The 24,931-nt window shown below is 48.9% G+C and overlaps 1 protein-coding gene across 2 annotated transcripts in view; it reads left to right on the top strand.

Annotated features, from left to right (window-relative positions):
- Positions 1–24,931, top strand: part of PPP2R2D (protein phosphatase 2 regulatory subunit Bdelta) — a 306,643-nt gene that overhangs the window by 85,860 nt on the left and 195,852 nt on the right. The gene's annotated exons all lie outside the window — the stretch shown is intronic.

Below are 24,931 nucleotides of genomic sequence, written 5' to 3'. Positions count from 1 at the left end.
GGTTCTTCTGGTTCCTTTTGCAGGGCAGATCGTATCTGCATGGAAGCAATTAATTGCAATACTTAATGAGATGGTCTTCTTTTAGATGAATGTTGTTATAGATGCTATTTAATGATGGCGATGAGGGAAGGGCATACTGGTGTCCAAGAGTACCTCATTGGGGGCGGAGGGGCCTGTCCTGCCCTTCATTTAACAGTGCAACGCATATTAAACCGTACTAACGGCAGGGACTCGGGCCACTTGAGGACAGTCTCTGCACAGAGTTTAGCATACATGTAGTATCCGTTTTCTCTCTTCCCTCTACTACTCCCACTGACTGTGGATGATGTAGGCAGGCAGTGGTGCTTCATTCAGCTGGCTATTCAGAGCAGTACACAACTCCTTTACGAGATGCCTTGAGGAAATGGGTGCCTCTGTCACTGTTTATGCGAACTGGCTTGCCAAATCTTCTGATCAAAGACTTTGCCATAGTTATTGTGTCTACCCTTCTGTATGGGAAGGGTCTACACACTGAAAAGAATGTATTGGAAATGTTTAAACTTTGGCAGTTGCATGAAGTCCACTTGCAAACTTACAAATGACACAAAGGCCCATGGATGTGCTACTGACAGTTTATGTACTTTTTTTCCCAGTGTTGTTTTCTTGACAGATGTTGCATTTTCTACATTATGTCTGTTCCATGGCAAAAAAGTCTGCATTATACAAGTCCTGGTTGAGTGGCTGCCTTCGTGCCCCCCGTTATTACATTAGCGATCACATAATATAATATATATATATATATATATATATATATATATATATATATATATATATATATATATTTCTGAGGCTTGCGGAATCTGCTTAGATCACATGCTGTGCATAGGCCGACATCTAGTGGAAGCTGCGGAGTATTACAGTTTGTTTTTAGAAAATGGGAGTCGACACAGGGCGTGCCAGTAATACTATCCCTAGTGTGACGTCCACTGTACCCAAGATCCCTCATGCGTCTAGGATCCTCAGATTGTTTTTTTCCGCCATACTGGTCGGAAGCATTTTGCGGAGTCCCCTGGCCTTAGCCATATTTTTGCTAAAATTTACAATAATAATCTATTGACATACTTCCCCACCCCAACGTCTAACTTCGACACTCGGCGCCGGCTGGAGAAGAAATCGACCTTCGGCTGCTGCACGACAGATTTGGGCCTCGGAAGGCCGCTGGCCTCGGCCCGGGCCTGGAAGGCCACTGGCCTCGGCCCTGCAAGTAGGGAGAGTGGGGGGTGGTACATACTCTACACTCTTGGTATATAGGTACACCTTATACATTTCCTACACTTAACAGCCCGCTGCCTCAAGGTGCGTATGGAGGGCACCCCTTTTCAATTCTGCCCCAAGTGCAATCGCAAATACCCTTGGGTCGACAGGCACGCCACGTGCAATCTCTGCTTACCGAGGGACCACCCCGAAGCGAACTGCAGAGCGTGTAGTAGGTTTAAACCTAAGACACTTAAGGGCTGCTCGACGAAGCGTTGGGCCCACCACGCCAGGCAGGCGGCCATGGCAGTGGAGGGCGCCTTCAGCGGTGGCAGCGACGCCATACTTTCGGACGGCGAGGGCATTACGGCGTCGAAAGACAGCCGAGCGCAGGTCCCCGACCTCGGAAGGTCGTCCGGCAGGGCGGCTATGGGGAAGACCCCCGGCGACACAAGCGCTTCACATACTACACACACTAAACACACGAAGTCCAACCGAGACTCGACGACGTCGAGCTCTCAGAAAGAGGCACAGACAGAACGGTCCGATTCGGTGTCCTCTGGGCGCTCTCGATCAAGATCGCCGCATGACTCCAGGCAATCATCCACTCTTGCCAAGAGTGCCTCGCTCCCTAGGCTAACAGAAGTTCGATCGTCCGAAGACGACTTCCACCCCCAGGCCGCGCTCCAGGAGTCGGAGCCTGCAGTTAAAGCCAGCGTGGCCCCACGCTCGAAGGACAGGGACACCTCTCCCGATCCTCGACGCCAGGCGTCTGAAAACTCCGGAGCCACTAAAGGACAGGGAAAACATTTTTCTACGCACGGGAAGGGGGGGAAAACAGCAGAAGAAACTACCTGTGCATTCTTCCACACCTGTGAAACACTCCACCCCCCTAAACAGACAGACAAGCCCAGGTCTGCTGATAGGTCCACAACCAGCAAAGCCACTCAAGAGAAATCCCATAGACTTGCTGAGAGAGTCATTCCCAGTTCCAAAAAATGGTCCAGTGAAGACATAGATAGGGTCATGTCAAGAATGTCTTCTTTGGCTGATGTTTATGATAAAAATCCTGAACATTTCCTCTCGTATGATCCACAAGGGGCCACACCCTCAGGCTCTACTGATCCTATCCCCCCCGAGTAAAAAGGCCCGGTTTGAAACTCCGATGAGGTCAGAACCCTTCGAGGTACAACCTTACGCAAGACCATACTCACGTATCAAGGAGAGGCTTCCTTTTGTGAGGACCAAGAATTTGGTATGATAGAAGAGCAAACCGGGACGGGCTACTATGGGGATGATGAGGACCAGGAAGAGGAAGAGGATGACCCGGAAACATACAGAGTAGATTCCCCGGTAGAGAACAAAGCCCCGGTTACCGACTCCCCGGTCGATAACCAACCCCTCCTAAATGAGGTTCTCGCTCGCGCAGCAGAACATTTTCACATTGACACCCACGGTGTACAGGAGGAAAGGGACTTTGCAGAAGAGTTAGTGGGAGAAAGGAGGCCTGTTGCCCAGACCATCCCTATCCTTAAATCCATTCAGCTGAGAATAGATCCGTCCCTGGTGAACCCAAACCTCACCAGAGCAGTCAATCCCAGGGTTGAAAAACTTTTCAGGGCGGCACAGTCTGACCCTCTCTGTATAAGAGGACATCTGAAGCCAGACTCCCTAGTTGTCACCAACACTCGTAAGAGGGCTGGGACACCCTTGTCTTCGTCAGAAGCTCCTCCCGACAAGGAGAGCAAAAAACTATACGGTTTCGGCAGGAAGGTAGCCTCAACGTCCGCCTATCAAGCAAGGATTGCTAACTCCACCACCCTGTTGGCCAGCTACAACTGCCATCAGTGGGAAGAAGTCGCGGCACTCATAGCCTCTGCTCCTGAACCGTTAAAGGGCCAATTAGCTCGGATTTCCGCAGGGGGTAGAGCCGTGTCTGGTTGCATTTTGAAAGCAACCTTCGACGCTGCGGACAACGCAGGCAGATTGATAGCGGAGGGCACTGTTATCAAGAGACATGCGTGGTTACGGCAGTCTGGTTTTAAAGCAGAAACCCAGGCATCATTGTTGGACAAACCGGTGGAAACCGATCTGTTGTTTGGTAAGGCGGTCGAAGACGCACTTAAAAATGCCAAGGACGAATACGAGACACTCAAATCCCTTGGCCAGTTAACCAATAAACCCCCTAACCAGAGAGGGAATAGTAATTTTCGTCGCCCACGCGGCCAAAATTCCCAGAGAGGATCTAACTATTCCCAGGGGCAGGGTACACAGTGGAACAACAACCAACAGTCTACCCAGGGTTACGGCAGAGGTAATAGGAGAGGTCGTGGTAAAGGCAGAGGCAGCCCCAGCAAGGGAGGCGGCACGCCTCCACCAAAGCAGTGACGCTCAGTTCAGGGTCCCTTCTCACGCAACCCCAGTAGGGGGACGCATTTCAAACTTCACCCAGGCTTGGGAAGGGATCACATCAGACAGATGGGTGCTGTCAACAGTATCCACAGGATATTGTATAAAGCTACTGCAGCGTCCCCGGAACCATCCTCCACGACAAAGAGTACACTCCTTAGAACATCAGAAGATTCTCCTCGAGGAGATCGCCATTCTTATTCAAAAGGAGGCGATAGAACTCGTCCCGGGACACCAGGTAAACAAGGGTATTTATTCAACTTACTTCCTTGTGCCAAAGAAAGACTTGACAATGCGCCCAGTATTGGACTTACGGCCTGCCAACAAGTATGTCAAGCCCCAAAAATTTCATATGACCACGCTACAAGAGGTAATCCCCCTCCTAAAAAAGGGGGATTACATGGCAACCTTGGATATGAAAGATGCTTATTTTCATATTTCCATGTTCCCAGCGCACAGAAAGTACTTGCGCTTCAAGGTGGACAGTCGACACTACCAATTCAAGGTACTGCCCTTCAGGATAGCTTCAGCACCAAGGGTATTCACCAAGGTACTGGCGGTGGCGGCTGCACACCTACGCAGGGAGGCAATCCCAGTGTACCCTTATCTGGACGACTGGCTCATAACAGGGGAAATCCCAGGAATTTGTAGGACAAACATTCAAAGGACTATCGACCTTCTCCACGAGTTAGGCTTCTCAATCAACGAGAAGAAGTCAAGCCTGGTGCCAAGCACCTTAAAACAATTCCTAGGAGCAATCCTGGATACCCAGGAGGAGTTGACCTTTCCTTCAGAAGAAAGAATTCGGAATATACTACTGCAAATTCCGCATTATCAGTCCGGTCAACAAATAACGGTACGCAAAGCAATGCGTTTACTGGGCATGATGGCGTCATGTATTTACCTGGTCCCCCACGCGCGCCTGCGCATGCGTCCCATGCAGGAATGGTTGGCGAAACAGTGGTCTCAAGCAAGTGGTCAGTGGGACGATCTAGTGGTCGTTTCGCCAACACTGGTACAAAGCCTTCACTGGTGGACAAGAGAGAATCTCGCACAGGGGAAACCCTTTTACGATCCCGAAGTACAGGCAGTAGTCACTACAGATGCATGTCTGACGGGGTGGGGAGCTCACCATCTCCACCACACAGCTCAGGGTCTCTGGTCTCACTCAGTGGCCAAGGACCACATCAACCTGCTAGAGCTTCTGGCAGTATTCAGAGCGCTTCAGGCGTTCGAGCCCCACCTACTAAACCTGTCAGTGCAAATCCGGACGGACAGCACTACAGCCATGTTCTACCTGAACAAGCAAGGAGGGACTCGGTAGCCAAATCTGTCCAAGCTTGCCCAGAAAATCTGGATATGGGCACTCAGACGGAACATCTTCCTGTCATCACAACATGTTCCAGGGGAGCTCAATTCCCTAGAGGATGCTCTGAGCAGAGACTCCCTCCCAGAGGAACACGAATGGGTTCTACACAGAAAGGTCGTAGAAGATATCTTCTCTCAGTGGGGTTTCCCCACTATAGATCTATTCGCCACAAGCGAAAACAGACAATGCCCAGGATTTGCATCCAGGTTCCCCCAACCAGACTCCTAGGGGAACGCCCTGTGGATGAACTGGTCAGGGATGTTTGCGTACGCTTTTCCACCAACTCCTCTCATCAGGAAAGTGGTGAACAAGATGAACAGAGAGTCGATGACGCTCGTCCTAGTTGCTCCCATGTGGGCAAGACAACCGTGGTTCCCACACCTACGCAGGATGGCGGTGTGCGAGCCCATCAAACTTCCAGCCTGGTACAACCTATTGTCCCAGCACCAAGGTCAAACAGTGCACTAGCAACCCAACTCAATGAACCTGGCAGCATGGCTCCTGAGGTCATAGAGTTTGGACACCTCAATTTGCCACAGAGGTGTATGGACATCCTAAAGGAATCTAGGAAACCGAACACAAGGCACTGTTACTTTGACAAGTGGAAGAGGTTCGTTATCTGGTGCCAGAGTAGACAAATCAACCCAGTTGATTGCACTCCTTCCACTATTGTTACATACATGATCCACCTGCTAGATGCACGATTGGTTTTTAACTCACTGAAAGTACACCTGGCAGCCCTGTCGGCTTACACCACTTCCCATAGCAAGGTTTTGTGGTGGAAAGTACCAGTAGTTAAAGCCTTCATGGAAGGAGTAAAGAGACTTCACCCTCCTATTTCAAACCCACCACCAGGGTGGGACCTTAATGGGGTGCTAGCCAAGCTCATGGGCCCCCCTTTCGAACCCATGCATAAGAGCAGTCTCAAACACCTAACTTATAAAAAGGCCTTCTTAGTAGCTATTACTTCTATAAGAAGGGTCCGTGAAATTCAGGCTCTGTCAGTGCAGGATCCCTTCTTTACTGTCCATAAAGACAAACTGGTTTTACGCACACACCCTAGGTTCTCAACTAAATTTATATCAAAATTCCATGTAAACCAGTCCATCGAGCTTCCGGCTTTCTTCCAGAACCCGCAAAGCTCGGCTGAGGTGAAACTACACACCCTAGATGTGCGTAGGGCGGTCCTCTACTATGTAAATAAAACCAGGCCGCTAAGAAAAACAGATCAACTGTTTGTCTCCGAAGCTACAGGCAGAGAGGGGGATCGCGTCTCTAAAGGTGCCATCTCGAAGTGGATTATTAACTGTATCCAGCTGTTACTCTCTGAAAAAACTCTGCCTTTCACGCCAAGGGCCCACTCTACTAGAGGCATTGGGGCCACTCTGGCTTTCATTGCAAATGTACGCCTTGACACCATTTGCAAAGCAGCTACTTGGAGCTCTATTTACACTTTTACTCAGCATTACTGCATTGACACCCATTCCAAGGCAGATACACAAGTGGGACAAGCGGTTCTAAGACACTTATTTGCTCATGACCCTTCTCACATCCCACCTCCTTCTTCTGGTACTGCTCGCTAATCTATGCACAGCATGTGATCTAAGCAGATTCCACAAGCCTCAGAAGGGATACATTACTCACCGTAATCATATTTCTGATGCTTGTATCTGCTTCGATTCACATGCGACCCACCCTTCCTCCCCTCCGAGAGAAGGCGCATGATTGCTTGTAGTCTTACCTTTCTGTCTATCTGCTTGGATTATCTGTACTCGCGCTACTCCTCATGCTACCTCATGTCAGAAAAAATACAATCTGAGGATCCTAGACGCGTGAGGGATCTTGGGTACAGTGGACGTCACACTAGGGATAGTATTACTGGCACGCCCTGTGTCGACACCCATTTTCGAGTTTCGAAAAACAAACTGTAATACTGCGCAGCTTCCAGTAGATGTCGGCCTATGCACAGCATGTGAATCTAAGCAGATACAAGCATCAGAAATATGATTACGGTGAGTAATGTATCCTATATATAGGGATTTCTGGGGTGTCTAGGAGGCTGTATTCATCCATTTAAAAAGAGTCTTTGAGTGAGCACCAGCCTCTCCTTGACCATGAGCCTTTCTCCATTTCTTCATCTTGCATGCGTTTTAAATCCTGTAACTTGTTGAAAGGAGAGGGGCTTCTGCTGCCCTTTTTTCTTCTTAATGCGGTCTGAGTCTGAGAGCTGGAAATTGCTCTCTTTTTAGCAGCTGAGTCTTCTCAATAATTTTGCTTGAAACCTCGTCAATCAGGGTTTGGTGTGCTGCACACTTTACTTTGGCGAACCGTTTTGGCAACCTGATTGCTTCTAAGAGTTTTTCTACATACAAGTGATTTATTGATAGGTGAATCGGATCTGGTCAGGAAGTCTCTCTGCTTCCATAGCTGGCCAAAGTTATCTACCACTCCAAGGCGTTTTTGGAGTCTGTGAATATGTTAACTGTCTGTTGTCCAGCTGACTTGCATGCGAGTGTCAAAGCTACTAACTCTGCACCTGGGCTGACATACTGTTGGCCAGTTTCCTGCTCTTTACAACATTCACAAATGTACACACTTCATAACTTGCTACCAGTTGGCACCCTTATCCCTGTAACAAGAAGCATCCACAAAGTATTGTTCTACATGGGTATGTCAGATATGTCTTTGGTAACCGGTTAGTTTGTGATGGTTACATCAACATGGGGTTCTTTGTCAGTTGGTGTAGATAACGGGGAAGTGGGTTCTAAGGCATAGTCAGGGTAATATTAGATACATTTAACTATTTCATACTAGTTTGATTGTGATGCCGATGTGCAGTGGTTTGCTTTTCAACAACAAGGCAACTATCTAATGCAGAACAGCTATTTCTTAAGGCGAACCAAGCAATATATCTTCACTCAACAGGACTGCTAAAGCTGCCACTATTACTGACCTAAGGCACAGTGGCATTTCGGCAGATAGTGGTTTTAGGGCTGTTTTGGAGCAGAAGTGTTTTTTTTTCAAACCATCCCAGCGCCATCTACATTTTCCCCACTCCCCGGCACGCTTCCTTTTCTGCTCGTCTCCCTCTCCATCCACCGGCCTTTCCGGTTGGCCCAGCTGCCTCCCATGAGACCCGGAACCCCAGCCGGGCAGCAGGCCCAGCAATCTTCATGCGTAGCCACTCATGTTCTGTGTCTTCTCCCTCTCACTTTTTCCCCTCCTTTCTACCTACACCCCTCTATAGTGCGCTCAGTCTCACCCATTTTCTCGAATTTCTATCACCAATCCTATCCCTCTCACGAAGTCTGGCAGGAAGAAGTTCAAGAAGGACATCCTGGTCTCCAATCCAGGCCTTTCCATTGCTAACACCCACTTCTGTGCCTCCTCCACACAGACTCCAGACAGACTATCACTGACATCCTCTTTGTTGTTGCCTCTCCCGACCTATGGATCCTACATATGGTCGCTGTTCTCTCTTCTTTCCCTTCATCTCCGATTAATGGTGGCACAAGATGGAAGGTCCTCTTGGCTTCCTGCCTGTCTTCCAAAAACCATCATTCATGTCTATCTAAATGGGACCATCATGGTCCAGGGCATTCAGCCCAACCTCCTCTCCTCTCCTGTTACTCTATCTACCACCTCCCTGGCCCCTCAGCCTCTGACTCCTCTGCCACTCACCATCTCCTCCTCTGCTGCTCCTCTCTGGCGCCCACCTCTTCCTTCTTTCTCGGCCATCTGCCCCCTCCTTCTGCCTCTGCCCTCTCTTGGGCCCCCCTGCCTCTTCCACTGGGTTTACTTCTCTCTCCTGTACCCCACCCCAGAAGTCTTTCAAAAGTGGCAACCTGGTCCACTCAACGCTTGATCTGCTATCAAACACTCCTCTGACATCTGCCACCTCCTCTAAGACCTTGATCTGGATGTTCTCGCTCTCACTGCGACTTGGTTCACGGCCAGCTTTGTCACGAGTTTTGACACACTCCTCCCTGAGGGCTACACAACGCTCTGCGGACCCAGGACCAATCGCCCCAGAGGTGGCGTGGCCCTGATCTCTTTTGAGTAGCTCCCTGCCTCTATCTTTACCACCCAGGCTTACCCCTCCTTTGAAAGTCTGGTCTGCAGGCTCTCTATCTCTCATGGCCTCCACGTCTCTGGGTACCATCTACAGGCCACCTGGCCAGGTCGCCCTCTTCCTCTCTCAATGGAATAATCTCTCCTTGCCTCTACCTCTAATTCTCTTCCTCAGGGATTTCAACATCCACTTGGACTCCTCTAACCACTCTGGGCTTTTCTGCAAGCTTTGCGACTCTCTATACCTCTCACTTCTTCCCATTGGTCCGACACACTCAGCCCTGTCATGAGGATCCGTCTGAAGCCTTTCTCCAAGTGCAATTTTTAGTATGACTCTGACCTGGCCGCTCTGAAACACAAGCACGGCTGAACTTTTTAAAATCTGCAAGGATCTGGCCAATCCGACTGCAGCTACCTCTCCTGTCCTTCCCACGCCCTCTGTACGGCTCCGGCCTCTCATTTTGACCACCTGTCTACGCCATCCTCTTCTCCCTCTTCTCATATCTCTCCCTCTATCTCTCTCTGGCCATCTTTCTCCCTTTATCTTTCTTTCTCTCTTTCCTCTTTCCCCCTCCTCTCTTCCCCCTTTCCCTGTTTCCCCCCAGCCCCCATATAACACCTGATGATGTTTCTAGACAAGGCCGGTCTGTTTCCCTTGCTCCAGCCTTGGCAGATTTCTGCTTCCCTACTGCATTTTCCCCTTTTCTCAAGCACTCCCTTGTGTACCTCCTCCTGAAAAAGCTTTCTGGCCGGCCAACTATCACCTGATCTCTACCACTCCTTTCCTGGACAAACGTATTGAGAAACTGGCCATCTCTCAGCTAAACCTTCATGCTAAATCTACTGGTTAACTCCATGACCATCAGTCTGGCTTCATACCGGCCAGATGCACGGAAACTGCTCTCCTGAACTTCTGTAGAGATCTGCTCTCCAACCTTAACTTCAGCTCTCACTCTGTCCACTGACATCGCCTCTGCCTGTGACCCGGTCAATCATGTCAACTTGATCAACTGTTTCAGTGTGAACCTTGGCATCACTGGACAGGTTCTGGCGTAGCTGACCTCCTTCCTCTTGGACCAACCCTCCCCGGTCCAACTTCGGTCCTTCTCTCCACCACCTCTTTCCACATGTGGAGGGCTCTATCTTCTCACCCTGGCTCTTCAATGTCTATCTGGCCCACCTGATCGCTACTTTATCCTCTAACTTTCAGTGTTATGCGGATGACACTCCGCTCTCCGTCAGGCTACCCTCAGCCTCCTCTCCCTTCCTGCTCATTCCTGACGGTCTGTCTGCTATTCATGGATGATGTGCCTCTAACGACCTCTGCCTTAATGCCATAAAGACAGATTATTCTCATTGGGACCCCTCCTCTCACTTATCCTCTCCATCTGGCCGCCCTGCTAGGGCCCCTGGCCCCTCACCCTCTTGTGAAGCAAAAAACCTTGGCGCCATCTTCGACTCCACTCTCTCCTTCTCTCCACACATCATGGACCTTGCCAAGAAGGCCCACTTCCAGCTGCACCTCCTCAGAGGTATCCTACCTTTTCTCACCTTCCCCCAGAAGCTCATTGTCTCCAGAGCTCTGGTTCTCTTCAGGCTGGACTACTGCAACATCCTCTTTCTCAATCTTCATAACTCTACTCTTCGCCCTCTTCAACTAATCTGCAAGACTTATCCTTGACCTCAAGCCCAGGGACTGCATCTCTCCAACTCCTTAATTCTCCACTGGCTCCCTGCGGCTGTGCAGATCAAGTTCAAGACCCTCTGCATCATCCACAAGGCTTCCTAAATATCTTCCTTCCAGAGCCCTCCACTCAGCTACCTCAAACTCTCTGCGGCTCAGATGCTTCTCCAAACAGAGAATGAGGAGTAGATCTCCTCTGCAGGTGCCTCCCTCTGGAATGGCCTCCCTGCCCCTCTCAGACTTGAGCCGGATCACATGGATTTCCAGAAGCTGTTCAAGACTTTCCTCTTGTTGTCTTCCTGCTCTCTCCCTCTCCCCTGCTAATCTACCGGTCTGCTCCTCCTGACTGATGGCATGGTTGCCCTCAGAGTCACAAAGGGTAATCTCCCCCCCCGACCAGTGACCCGGCACTGCCTTCTGGCCTAACCAGCACTTTTGGTCTGGGACTGCACCTGTATAGTCCTCTGCCACCCTCGCACTTACTCAGGGCGGCTGCCCTGACTACACTTCACCTCGTACTCCACCCCTGCACTTCTCGTAGCACTTGCACGATCTGAATGTCACAAGGCCTAGTAAGATTGTGTGTCTTGTCATCCCTCTGTCTCACCTCTTTTGTCTTGTGGAGCCTAGAAACACTTGTGCAAAGGCGTGTTATAAATACCAAATCATATCATATTTACTGTTATATACTGTATGTCATTGATAAGTTCACTGCGTCTCCACGAGTACAGCTGATGCAAAATCAGTTTCTTTTATGGCAACAGTGTGACTTTCTTTTTGTAATCTGGGAGATCTAATACGGGTGCATTTGCCGGCGCTCTCGTGATCATGCAAATGCTTCCTCGGCCTGTTGTGTCCCCTGACTGGGGTCCTGTTGCGTTTCCTTTGCTCTAGTCTTGTAGGGATTTTACTTTTATTTTAGTGTGACTTGTTAGACATTGTCTACAGTAACCTGTGTTCTCAGAAATGCTCTTGTCTGTGTTATGGACTGAAGTATAGGGATTTTCAGGATTGTTGCTTTGCAGGAGCCAGCTAATGTCAAATAGTAAAAATTTCAAGTTGCAGGCTACTAGCCAGACATAAAAACGTACTTGCCTACTCCATTCTCCACCTACACACAGCACACCGTTCCATACTCTGAGTCCATCTCCACTAGCCAGTGACTAGGTGTGAGTGCAAATTCTGAGCCCTGCTCTTTACATTCGAGGTTGTAGGTTATAATTGGAAGTCTTGTGCCCTTTATTTGCTTATGCTGTCAACAGTACTTGTGTCTTGTTTACAGGCCTCATTTGAGGTGGAGGCTGTTCAGAGGCCATCTAACGTTGGCTCTGAACTGGCAAATTTGATATCTGAATCCTTCTCAAACTGCTGTGAAAAGTGTGGGTGTCTCTGTACCCCTGTGGTAGCTTTGTCTACACACACTGAATTGTGTATGAACAAGCAAACGGGTATTGGCTATAAATGTGTTTATAAGGATTTAAAAGAATGCTCCATTTAGGTGCCACTGGTGACATGGAGGAGAGTGTTGCCAAGTTTGCCACTACTAGGAAGATTGGTATGACCACAGCATTAACAGCCCTTAAATCGTGGAGGAACCTAGAAGTGTCTACCTGTCTTTTTTGACTGAAAGTATATGGGTTTCATAAGGACTGGAAGTGGGTACTATTATGCCTTGCTTCAATAGATATGGTTTCACTGTTGCTGTGCCTTCAGCTTCCGGGAATTAGCAGTGCTGTGGAATCTACATTAGTCTTTTAAATTGGTCCACTCTAATTTTGACTTGTTTCACGTTTCTAATAAAGCCTACCTTTTTATTGTGTGTTGACCATAGTGTGTATGGGACTGTGTTAATTACCTGTTCTAAATCTGGGGGCCAATCTATTTCTTATCGAGCATCTTGTTTTGTCTTCATGTGTCGCATGACTAAAACTGCTTCTGCGTTTCTGCTGTGGCCATCTAGAAATACTCTATCCAGAGTGCAATGTATCGTGCAATTACATTTGCAAAGCATGGCTCTACCCAGTCGGTTAAAAGGTCCTGAATGCTTTAAAGGAAGGCATGATCTTCAGTAATTGGTACTGGAGTGTTGGCAATGCCCACAACCAGTGCTCCAGACAAGATTTTGACATGAGTGTTTTACTCCCTATTTTTTAAAGTTGGGGGTGGAAGGATTTTTTTAGCGAGTAAAAATATGTCCAATTACCAATGGGAGTATTTTATAATAGAGTAAAAATGTTTTCACTGGAAAAGTTATTTGTGGGAGTATTTGCCTATTTTTAGGGAGTAAAAGTGGCAGATACCTTATCTGTAGGGCTGCCCACAACATTGACTATCTCAGAAGATAAGGGAATGTCTGGGAATACATTGAAAGCTGATCTACTGGCCCAGATATAAACTAAATATGTAATTGTCTGTTCATCAACTAAGCACTGGGCATATTGGCCATCCTGCTCTAAGGGCACCAAGGGGTTCACGACGAGGTTGTCTCCCAGGCTGTCTCAGTACTGTTATTTGTCTTTCTGCATGTGTGCTGGCTTATTTGGTGTGAACCTGGGGGAATTTGGGTTGGGAAATATACTCTACCTTGGGGGTAGAAGAGGATTATTGCACTATGGTCTATATAGTAGATACTTGTTCTTCCAATGACCAACTTGCTTACAATAGTTCCAGGCTGACCTGGTTGGCCTCTCTTCCTCTCCCCCATTATACTCCTGAAGGCCCTCTTCTTGGTGGGGTCCACTTAAGGATTTGTACTTGCAATGCCATGAGCTTCCTTCCTAAATGTGACCTGCTACAGAATGGTTTGCATCTGTCACAAGTTCTGATGAGGGTGTATTTTGCCAATTTTTCATCTGGGTTAGATGTTTGTGCTGTAGGCCAGGGACCAACGCATTGTATACTGCCTGACAGGCTGTATCTTTAGGGTTGGCAATTTAATGATCTAAATAGTGGACTGGTGACTCCGCCTTATTCTCCTTGCAGTTATTTCTCTTACGTCCCATCCCCTTTCCGCCATACTGTATGGGCGTCACTTCCAAGAGACGGGAGATGGAACCTTTTTCACCAGAAAAATCTTCACCTTTAAATGTGCGGCCCTGGGAGCATGCCCTGCCCTGACTCCGCCCTCCAGCACCACACCCATTCCCCTTTTCCACGTCGACGGGAACGGGCCGAATTCACCAGCCCTCCTGGGTTTGGCTTCGGCCATTTAATTCCATGCGCGGATACTTCTCCTTTGTCTTTTTCTGCCTTTTTATCATTTGGGTACTCGGTCCTCAGGCGTCATGCTCCTCTCTGGCACATGTCGGCTTCCACAGGGTTCAACAGGTGTCCATCCTGCGACGTGCTCTTTGCAACTTCAGACCCCCACGCCCTCTGCCTTCGTTGCCTTGGCCCAGACCACGGTTGGCAAGCTTGTACTGCGTGCAACGCCCTGTCATCTAGGTCTCTGAAGAACCGGCTAGCTAAGTGGAGGGAGCTTTTCCAGAGATCGCCTCCAGAGGACCTGAAGGACTTCGTCAAACATCGATCCAGGCCCAAGGTAAGGCCTTTGTTCTCCACTGCCCCCTACAAGGGAGACTCCTTCCCAAGTACTCACCCGCGTGGGAGGGACCGCCCAGGTTATATCACCAGCACGTGCACCGAGGCCTCCCCGGCTACTGTCCTGGGTCAACGAATCCTCAAATCCTCCCAGTGACGGTGTTGAGGGACAGGAAGGTTCTTGTACCGGGTCTTCACCCGAGGGGCTAAGCCCTTGTACCAGCAATATGTCAGAGGGGCCACGCCCTAATACCGGCAATACATCTGAGGGGGCGCTTAAACACGGCTCTACCGGCTCCCGGGCCGACAGCATTCCGCCTTCCAGGCCTCAGCCTGAGGAGCATGGCAGGCCTCATGATCCACATTCAAGCGTCCTGTAGGAGGCTGGGCCCAGCGAGCCAAGCAACCTGACACAGGCATGTGGAGGGCAGCTCAACAAGATGGCTGTCATGCCAAACATCACATGTCCGCTGCACCAGGATAGGGAATTCGGCGAAGAACGAGTGTCAAGGTGGGACTGGTGTCAACCAGGTACGTGGCCTACAGCCTATCCTTCATTTGGCCAGGGCAGGTTCCCGCTACCTCCATATGGGCAGGGTTTGCAGCGCCTCCAGCAGCTGCCCGCTACTCTGTCTATATCCCCCATCACCCCTCCAACCTGGGAGGACGGTTTCTTTGAGAGGTTCCTGGAACTCGTGAAGTCCCCCCCGGATGGATGTGATCCTCAGGAATGCCGTCAGGGAGGTGCCCCCGCCAATACTTCCAGCACCTCAGGCTCCTTCGCCGGCACAGCCTTTGCCACCAACGGTTCCTCGGGCAGTTCCATACCAGCCTCTGCCACAGCCTCCGGCTCTGGTCCCAGTTACCGAGCCTCCGGCTCCTGCTACTCCTCCAATGGTGCAGGATCCTCCGGACCCCCAGGTGGACACGGATGAGGAGGACCCTGACACGCCATAGTCTGCCAAGGCCTTCCATTAATGTCTTGAAGGGCTGTCTAAGTACCTAGGCCTTCTTCAACCCGAGGTTGAGCAACCATCAGAAGGGGTCCTCACAGAGGTCCTCACGCGACGCCCCTCTGCTAAAACGCGTTTTCCACTGCAGATCGATGTAGTCTCCCGGGCCAAGAAGGGTTAGCTCAAGCCCCACTCTGTCCAGCCAGTCAATCAACGCCTGGAAGCCAAGTACAGGCAGATGTAGGGGGATACCCTCTTGCTATAGGCCCACCCTCTGCCGCACTCCTCAGTGATCGCTGCAGCATCACTATACTCAAAGCCTCAGTCGTCCTCGGCCTCCTCCTCTGCGGCACTGCTAGGCAAGGAGGAGAAGCTCTTGGAGGCGCACGGGAAGAAGCTGTATTCTAACGCGTCCTTGCTTCTTTGTTAGGCCAACTCTGATGCCCTGCTGGCGTCCGTTAACCAGAGGTTGTAGCGGGAAATTGCTGATTTCCTCCCAGAGCTTCCTACGCAGAGCCAATCACGTTTCAAGGCGGGACTGGCTGAGGCCAAGTTGGTGGAGCAGGATGATATGGAGTCCACCGTGGCCCACAGTGACACCTCTGGCCGGGCCATCTGCATTACCACGTACATGAAAAGAACACCCTTGCTCTGTGCGACTAAATTCAACCTGGACATATTGGACCTGCCGTTCGAGGGCGGGGGCCTCTTCCACTCCACCACGGACGTGGAGCTGCCAAGTCTTTATCCATCCTGACAAAGACCACGCCCAAATCGTACACCCAGTTATAGCAGCGGTCCGACAAGGGGCGTACATACGGAGGGTTCCGTGGCTTGGAAGAGTGGAGGTGCAGGCAGCCGGATTGCTTGCCGGTTCCACATCGGTGCAAGCAACAAAAGGGAGGTGGGGGGGAAGAGTAAAGGTTTTTTCCAGTCCCCCTCCTCCGCAACAGCCTCTGAGGGAAAGAGGGCATGACACACCCCTCTGGGTCCGCGTGTCTCCAGTGGGGGGCAGGCTAGCTCTCCATGCACATTTCTGGTGCCAGAATTTCGCTGATCCCTGGATCCTCGCCGTAGTATCCACGGGTTACTGCTCATCTATCCCAGCCTTTGCTCCCTCCTCCCCTCCCTCAAAGTGGGACGGCAACTCTTCTGGCGGAGATCTAATCGCTCGTAGAGAGCCAGGCCGTGGAGGAAGTCCCAGCCTCCCAGCGAGGCTTGGGCTTTTACTCCAGGATTTTCGGCATTCAGAAAAAGAACCAGTCGGGCCTGAGAGTTGTACTGGACCTTTACACCTTCACCCTCTCCTACAAAAAGTAAAGATGTTTACGCTAGCTTTTATAGCTGAGACATTTTGCAGGGGAGACTGGATGGACTGGATGTGCTCCCTGGATCTGAAGGATGCGTACCTACATGTCCCGATATGGCAGCCCCATCGTTCTTTACCACGGTTCAGGATCATGGGCTACCATTTCCAATACCAAGGTCCTTCCTTTTGGCCTCAACTCGGCCCCCAGGGTCTTTACCAGGCTCATGAATACTGTGGCTGCCCTCCTCAGGGCGCAGGGCCTCCACATCTACCCATACCTCAACGACTGGCTCGTCAGGGCTACATCGCCAGAAGCAGTCCACCACGCTTCCCAGGCTCTTATGAACACACTGCCCGATCTGGACTTTTCGCTCAATCTCAAGAAGTCGCAGCTGCAACCCACGCAGACTGACATTCTTGGGACTCATCTGGGACACGTGCTCCGAGAGGGTGTTTCCATCGGAGGACAAGATCACAGCCATCAAAAGGGCCACCACCCACTTCCTTAGCAGAGAGGTCACCTCAGCCTGGTGGTACCAGCACCTCCTGGGTCTCCTGGCAGCAGTCCTATTAGCCATCCCCCATACGAGACTCGGGATGAGGGGGATACAGCTACACTTCATGGCATCATGTGCAGAGAAGCAATCTGCATGTGGGAGTGGGCCCTGGAAAACGACATCTACTTGCGGCAGTCCACCTTCCGGGGAAATTCAACCTGGAGGCGGACAGGCTCAGCAGGTTGGGAGCCGACAACTACGAGTGGCAGCTAAACAACCTTGTTACTCAAGAGATCTTCAGTAGATGGGGTTACCCCCAGGTGGATCTCTTTGCCACCTGGCACATGTAAGAGGATTCAATTCAACACTACAGCTAAGTCAATGCCTAGTCTGGGATACTGAATGGAAACCCTTATTGATATATCTTTATGTCCACTTCATGAGTTCTGGATGACTACCCCTATATAACACCCCTCTCTTGGAATCCCCCTGACCCAAGAAGTAGTTCTGTTTTGCAAGTTTAAAAGGTTTGAGAATTTAAACATATACATATATATCACACATTTATAATGAATTAATAATTGAATATCACACTTAATCTGAGCAGTAATCAATAATGGATAGTCTGGCACTAGCACACTTCTTTATAATCAATGATGAGTGGGTATAGGATGGATAAGATAGCAACAATACTTTTATGGTTTCAAATAGATGCAATGTGGAATGAAAATGCAGTACAGAAAATAACTTGATAGGATTTCAGCAAAAGACAATGTAATCACTTTCTTGGACAATTCACCCCCCCCCCCCCCTTTATGCAATGTAAGGAGATGAAGATGAGAGCACACAGTTCTTAGGAATGCAATCAAATAGAATTCAGTTCAATTCCCCCCCAGCAACTTATACAACAGATAGGAGTTTTGAAACACAGGCAAAATGCTTTGAATATGGTGACAATGCAGTGAGAAATATGCTGAAAATGCTTTTAATTCCCTTTAGGAGGTTCAGGGTGAGTGAGAGATACTAGGGATGAGTGCAGGCTCACTTTAGCAATGATTCAGAGATGGTGATTAAGAGGCAAACAAATTTTGAGCAAGGAAAGAAATGACTGCTGATGGTTACATGTGGCTGGATTTTTAACCAAATCGCAAATCGCGGTAAAATTCGCAAGTGCGTGAATCGGCAGTCGGTTCTAGGCTTGCTGGAAAGGTAAGATTCTAAGCTTTCAGAGGAAAGTTAAACCAAGTTCCTAGCCCAAACCGTTCCATAGATACGGACGATTAAATAAAGGTAGTTTTTCGGATTTAAAGTAAACTCAAAATGACAGGTGGCAGCTTGCAGCTTCAGAATTGACAAGTGACAGTGGTGCAGCTTTACAAAATAACAAGTGACAACTTCTAGGAGGCAGTTCTGGTTAGATTAAAATAGTTTGGATTAGATTATTTTAACTAAGAGATCGGTTCTGCATAGTTCTGCTAGGTACTCACAATATACGGATCTGGTCAGGTTTTGGACTGGACTCCGGTTCTGGTCTCGGCACTTCACAGTGATCTGGGTCAGCTCTCTGGTTCTGCTAACAGCGGTATGGGTCACTCTGGATCTCTGGCCTCTGGTTCTGGATACTGCTCTGCTTTCTCTGGGTACAGCACTGCTTCTGGATCTTTCTGGCGCAGGGTTTCAGGCCAGAATCAACAGCTCAGCCCAGCTGTGAATAGTCTGCAAATGATTCTGAGGATGCTGAGGCCTGCTGAGAAGAGTTCTCAGTTTGTGGGTTTAGGCCCTTGCTTTAAGTTCTGAAGTAAAGTTCTGGTCTTTGGAGATTGATGGATTTGAAGTCTGGATCTCTGGATGTGAAGTCGTCGGTCAGCATGCTCCGCAGCAAATGGAATTGAATCTCTCTACCTGTCCCAGCAGTCTCTTTTATGTGTTTTGAAAATGGGTGTGTGCCTGGGCCTAGCTAAGCCTGCCCCTCTCTACTTGTCATTGGCCCAATTCTCCCCTCTCCCATGATTGGGGGAAGGAAATGTGAGTCAGAGTGCTGCTGTAGGTTTTATGGGTCAGAGGATCCTCCCCTGGTCAGTTTGCCCACAAATCTATATTTGATTCAAATACATATTGCACAGATACACAGTTGTTTAAAATTACATGCACCCATCACATATCACATGAGGTATACTCTGTTCAAACTCTGCTCTTCCTGGGGGCTTGCATTCAGAAATGGCAATATTTTGCACTTTTTAACTGGTTTTGCAATATTGGACATTTACCCAAATTTACACACATGTGCGCAAGGAGTATGGACATTAATTGATGAAGTGTCAGATTTTTAACATGCAGACATTTGGAGTGAAACCCTATTTTCCGCTAGCAACCCCCCAGATCATACCACCAGGTCCTAAAACCTCTTAAAATGTGGGCAGAAAAATCACAAGAATTGTGGTATCATTTAGATAATTTTGACAGGTCCGCACCATGAGTTATACATCTTTCTTAAAATCATATTCTGGCTAACAGGGGTGTGCCTTCCCAGGTCACATGGTGGAGAAACCAGTCTATCCACTTTTTTTAAGCTCAGCCCGTCCTCAGAGGGGGCTGCCCCTCCCCGTTTCTGCCAAGAGGAAGCCACTTTTACGACGCCCCCAATATAACTTCTGCCTGAGTCAAGGAAGGGCTTTGTTCAAAAGGAAGCCATTTACGATCCCCCCAATAAACCATCTGCCTGGCCCCAGGACAGGCCTTTGTTCAACTCCCTGTAGCTGCTCCACCCCTAATCTAATCAGAGAGGTGACAACTCCTTTTGGCAAGGGGAAGAGTGGCTGAGCAGGTTTGAACTCCTGTGGGGGTAGATGTCAGGCAGAATTCAGTTTCATTAAGCCAGGTTTCAGCTAAATGTCACTTTTGTCCCCCAGTTTAAGTCTATTACGATTTTTACATACGCATTAAATAATTACTTCCTTCAAGTCATTTCAGAGTATAGTTTTACATTGTATCCACCTCTTAGCAAGTCTTTCCTTGGTCTGGTTTTGTTTCATTTGTTCAGTTTTACACAAAGGTCTGGTGGTTTTAAAACGCTGGCTTTCTGATAGTGGTGAGTACTGGTAATGCAACCATTTTTGGGATTTAAGAAAATGAATTCCCCACAGTTCTAGGTTGCTTTTGGCAATCAGCATTGCCATTCCCAATGGTTTCAGGCTACTGTGTGGGTAGCCCAATGGTGGTTTTAGGCAGTGCCCTCCTGTGCTCACAACCTAGGCAAAAATGGGTGGCAGCCTATTCTTCATGCATTTCCCTGTGCATTTTCTGGGAAGTTCTGGCCATCATGATGTTTTCCATGCCAGTACTGCACAGTTTTCCTATTCTGGCGTACATGTGGGCTTTTTGGCTATCTTGGATTTTCTAAGCCCACAGCACCAAATGTTGCAGCATGATAGCTCAAACGTGGGTCAGGACACCAACACACAACAGGAAGTGCCCTCAGTTCGCATCCGGGCTGGGACAGAGCCACGGCTCCCTGGGCGATGCATTTTGGATTCAGTGGAACGTCATGACCGCTTACGCCTTCCCGGCCACTCCGCTGATTTGCAAGATCAAAGGGTCTCGCCAGCTCAACATCATTCTAATGGCTCCATGGTGGCCAGCAAGGCCATGGTTCTCGGAGCTGCTCAGCATCTCGGAGATGCCTCTGATTCACCTCCCGACAGGCCCAGCACATCATTTGGCGCAGCAGGGGGGCAGGGCCATCCACCCTGCTCCACAGAAGCTGGCCCTCAGTGTGGTTCCTGAACAGATAACGGTAAGGCACCTCAGCCTCTCCCAGGCTAATCTGGAGATCATACAGGGCACAAGGAGCAAGGCTATCAGGGCCCAGTATAAAAGTAAATTGACCAGGTTCTGCCACCTGGCAGACTCCAAGGACTCCCTGGCATGTACTTGGGACGATGTGCTCGCCTTCTCAGCACACCTAGTCCACTCAGGCGTGCAGGTGGACACCTGCCACACTTACCCTGCAGCCATCAGGGCTTACAGAAATTCGGAGGAGGGGGTCTTCTCCTCCTCCAATCAGATTGTCAAGAAACATTTGACGGGACTTGCAAGACTCTACCCGCTCATCAATAGGCCACACCCCGCGTGGGACCGTAACATAGTCTTGGGCGCCCTGGCGCACAAACCATTTGAACCTGGTGTCCGCGGACATTAGGCTGGTCACCATTAAGACAGCCCTACTAGTCGGCCTCACCTTGGTGCGCAGAGTCTGCGAAATCCAGGCCCTGGTCGCCTCAAAACCATATACTACCTTTCACTGGGACCAAGAGTCCTGCGGACACACCCAGCATTTCTGCCTAAGGTGATGTCTGCTTTCCATTTAAACCAGGAAATGGTGCTTCTTATGTTTTTTGCCGATCCTAATGACGAGGCACAAAGAGTTCTACACTGCCTAGATGTCAGGCATGCCTTGAAATTCTACCTTGAGAGGACCAAGGGCTTCCGCAAGTCAGACTCCCTATCTGTCACTTTTGGAGGTGCAAGACCAGGCTGTCAGGCCTCCATATCCCGCTGGTTGGTCTCGGCCATCAAGGATGCATACGAAGGGCAGCACAAGCCACTTCCGGCAAACATGCATGCCCACGCAGTCAGGGCCAAGGCAACAGCCATCGCTTTCCAGTGCCATGTCCCTTGGCAAGTCATAGGCAGGGCTGCTACATGGGGCCACTCCCTCAGGCTTCTGCAAGCATTACTGTTTGGATGCCGGCTCCAGATATGATGTGGCTTTCAGACAGGTTGTTCTCAGGAACCTATTCGCTTAGGGACGTTCTCCTCTCCCGGCGCTACATTCAGTTGTAATTGCCCATGCAGTATGGAGGAAAGGTGACAGGAGGTAAGAGTAATTATAAGTTACTCACTGTAGTGATTAACATAATCTTAGTCCCCTTTCCTCCATGCGTCCCACCATCGTCCCCCCTAATAATACTGGTGTCATTAGGCAATGTTAACCTATTGTCGACGCGTCTAAGGGTACTGAGGTGTGGCAGTGGAGTCAGGGCAGCACATGCTCCCAGGGCTGCACCCCAGTGCGCCTCTCAATTTAAAGGGGAAGAAGTTTTTTCTAGTGAAAGGTTCCGTCTCCCGTCCCTTTGAAGGGACGCCCGTGCAGTATGGAGGAAAGGGGACTGAGGACTAGGAGTATGTTGGTCACTACAGTGAGTAACTTAGAATTTCGTCACACTTAAGGGAATTGTTGACAACTTTCTGTTTTGGGCCTGTTCTAATTAGTTCCCTATTCCTGTGTTTGCAGCTGGCCATTTATCTTACTGAGTCTCTGCCTGATGTTGAGGGGCATAATTGCCCTTATGACCCTATGCAGGGATAGAACACTGCACTGCCATCTGGAGCTCAATTCCTCCCATATGTTCAGTATTTCTTTGACTAGGTTCCTTGTGTCTAAAGCGGTCCATGGAACTGCTTTGGGACCAGTCACCTCCAACCCCCGTTACTTAACTCTAAGGTGCCTTAAATGTCACTGGGCCCCGTTTCATGATTTATACCCCATCTTGTCGGAGAAGCAGTGAAAGGACAAGCAATATATATGAGGGCATTCAACTCCCCCCGATGTTAGTGTCTGAAAATCATGGGTACCTGCCAACGGTTGTCGTACAGCAGATCCTTGGGGCGGTGGCTGCCCTGCTTTCTGCTGGGGTATAGTGGTTGTAGTGACCATTGAGTGCATGGTGGTCACACTGTATATGTGTGCGGAAGGAAACGACCCACAAGCTCTCTGTGTTCCCATGGAGTGTGAGACCAAGTTACAGCACCAGAATAGTCGGAGAAACCAGGCTTGCATGTTAATTGAAGGTAATGGCAGACCAGAAACTGGCCACCTTTCACAGCGTGTACTTTTTTGCTTAAAGGTTTACAGGTGGGTGGTGCTCGAGGCGGCAAGATATTAAGCGGACTCTGATGGAGTTCCATGATTTTGTTCTGCCAAATAGTCACCGAATAGTAATCTTTTTTGTTCATGCACCTTGGGCTGGTAACTGCTTTTAAATTTGACAAATTCAGTGATGACTCTTCAGGAAGTTGCCTCTCGCTGTAATGACCGTGTAACACCTCTGCAACACTTAACGGTAAGTGACTTCTTTATGGGTAATTGTTGTACACCCAACCAAAGTCAAATCTTACTGGGTAACTAAAGATTGTGAGGGCTAAAACTGGTGCACTACAGAATTGAACACTGGACTTAACTTGTGCTGATATAGAATTAATCCTGACAACCTAGGGTGCGCCCAAAGTTTCCAGGATATACAACATTCATTGGATTTGCTTGAGCCCTTGTGTAGTTGTGACCCACTATTTGCTGGAATTTCACAGTGCCATTGGACCCTCTCCCCTTCTTTGTACTTGGACCCCTTTTGTAAGTTTGTGTGAAATGATGATGTAAACCACAAATGGATGCTTTATTGGTTCCATGTGCCTTTGCTGACCCAACACACGTTTTTTCAGTCATTTTGTATGAAGAAATGACTTTTACATTTATGGGGGTTCCCCACACCCCCAAGTCCACCTTTCCCTATAGTATTACCCCTACCCCACACCTTTTTTATTTAATCCTTTACACACCCACCTATATATTTCGATCAGTTTTTCGAAGTAATTTTTCAGTTTTATTGATGTCTGCTGGTTGTGGACTGAATTTTTGTTTCAGGTTTATTACAAACTTTCCATTATTCAGCTATTCTTTCCAAAACCTTGATTTCAAGTCCCACCATAGTTGTCAGTTTCTGGACTATTCTAAGCACTTTGGCTTCATGCAACAACACAAGCCTATCATGTGGTTATCTTTTTCTTGAGTGCCCCTGTGACTTAAACTTCCAAGTCGCCCAGTGCTTAATTTTCCATTACATTTCTGGAGTTTTTTCAGGGATTTTACTTTGTTTTTTGTGCATTCAACGTACCTTCTCTATCCCATGCTCTTGAGGTTGCTGTGATATTGCACTTGCCCGCTGTCTTGGCATGTCCATTGCCACCTACTTGCTGCTGCATTTACAGATTGTGTTTGCTTGCCACCTCTGCACATTTAAATCGCTCTGGACTCACTAATTGACCCTCCTATCTTTTGCTCTGAAGCTCCATTACGGCACTTCTGCTAGCCCACCGTGCTGTTCTTGCTCTCTGGTCTCCGGTTCAGTGAGTTTTCATGTGGTAACCATCACAGATGAAATTATTTATTCAGTGGATTTGTTCGGTATTTCACTTCACAAAATGGCCTCTTTAGCTTCTACCTCTCTTATCTACGGGAGTGGGGAAGCTAATTTAAATATTTGCTTTTTTTCTGCTTGGGTTTGTGATGGAGAAATTAAAGTGTTGAGTAGCAAGGAACCCGCTTGATTCACTGTGGATTGGTGTCCTTGTTTGACGACAGCCATATCCATGGGGCGTGATCGGTCCTGTGGGTGAAGTGTTTTTTGGCAAAGTTCTAGCGCAGAACCTCAATTTTACATTTGATGACCAAACCCTCTTACTCGGTGGTGGAAAAATTCTTATGGGATCAGTTTCAAACTGGTGGACAGCATTAGGGCTGTTTAAAGTCCGGTGTTATCAATTCTGGCACCTCACACAGCATGCTTTTTGGTTCTTGAAAAGCCTTCAAAGCAAGTTCACTCCATCTCGGAGCGTTGGACTTGTTGTCGACAGCCAGGTGGTTAATAGACTTGCCTGGTTGAAAAACTAGGAAATAAACATCTGGAAGTACCTTGTGTGGCGAACCAGAAGAAGGGCTCAGATGATTTTGGGTAATGGTTCAAGGATTTTTCAGCAAGAAAACGCATAATTTGTCCTATTTCTATGAGGGGCGTTCCCTACCTATCAAAG

The sequence above is a fragment of the Ambystoma mexicanum genome, chromosome 8, assembly GCF_040938575.1.
Source record: "Ambystoma mexicanum isolate Mex_15411 chromosome 8, UKY_AmexF1_1, whole genome shotgun sequence".
NCBI lineage: Eukaryota > Metazoa > Chordata > Amphibia > Caudata > Ambystomatidae > Ambystoma > Ambystoma mexicanum.
This window is presented reverse-complemented; position numbering and strand designations above follow the sequence as displayed.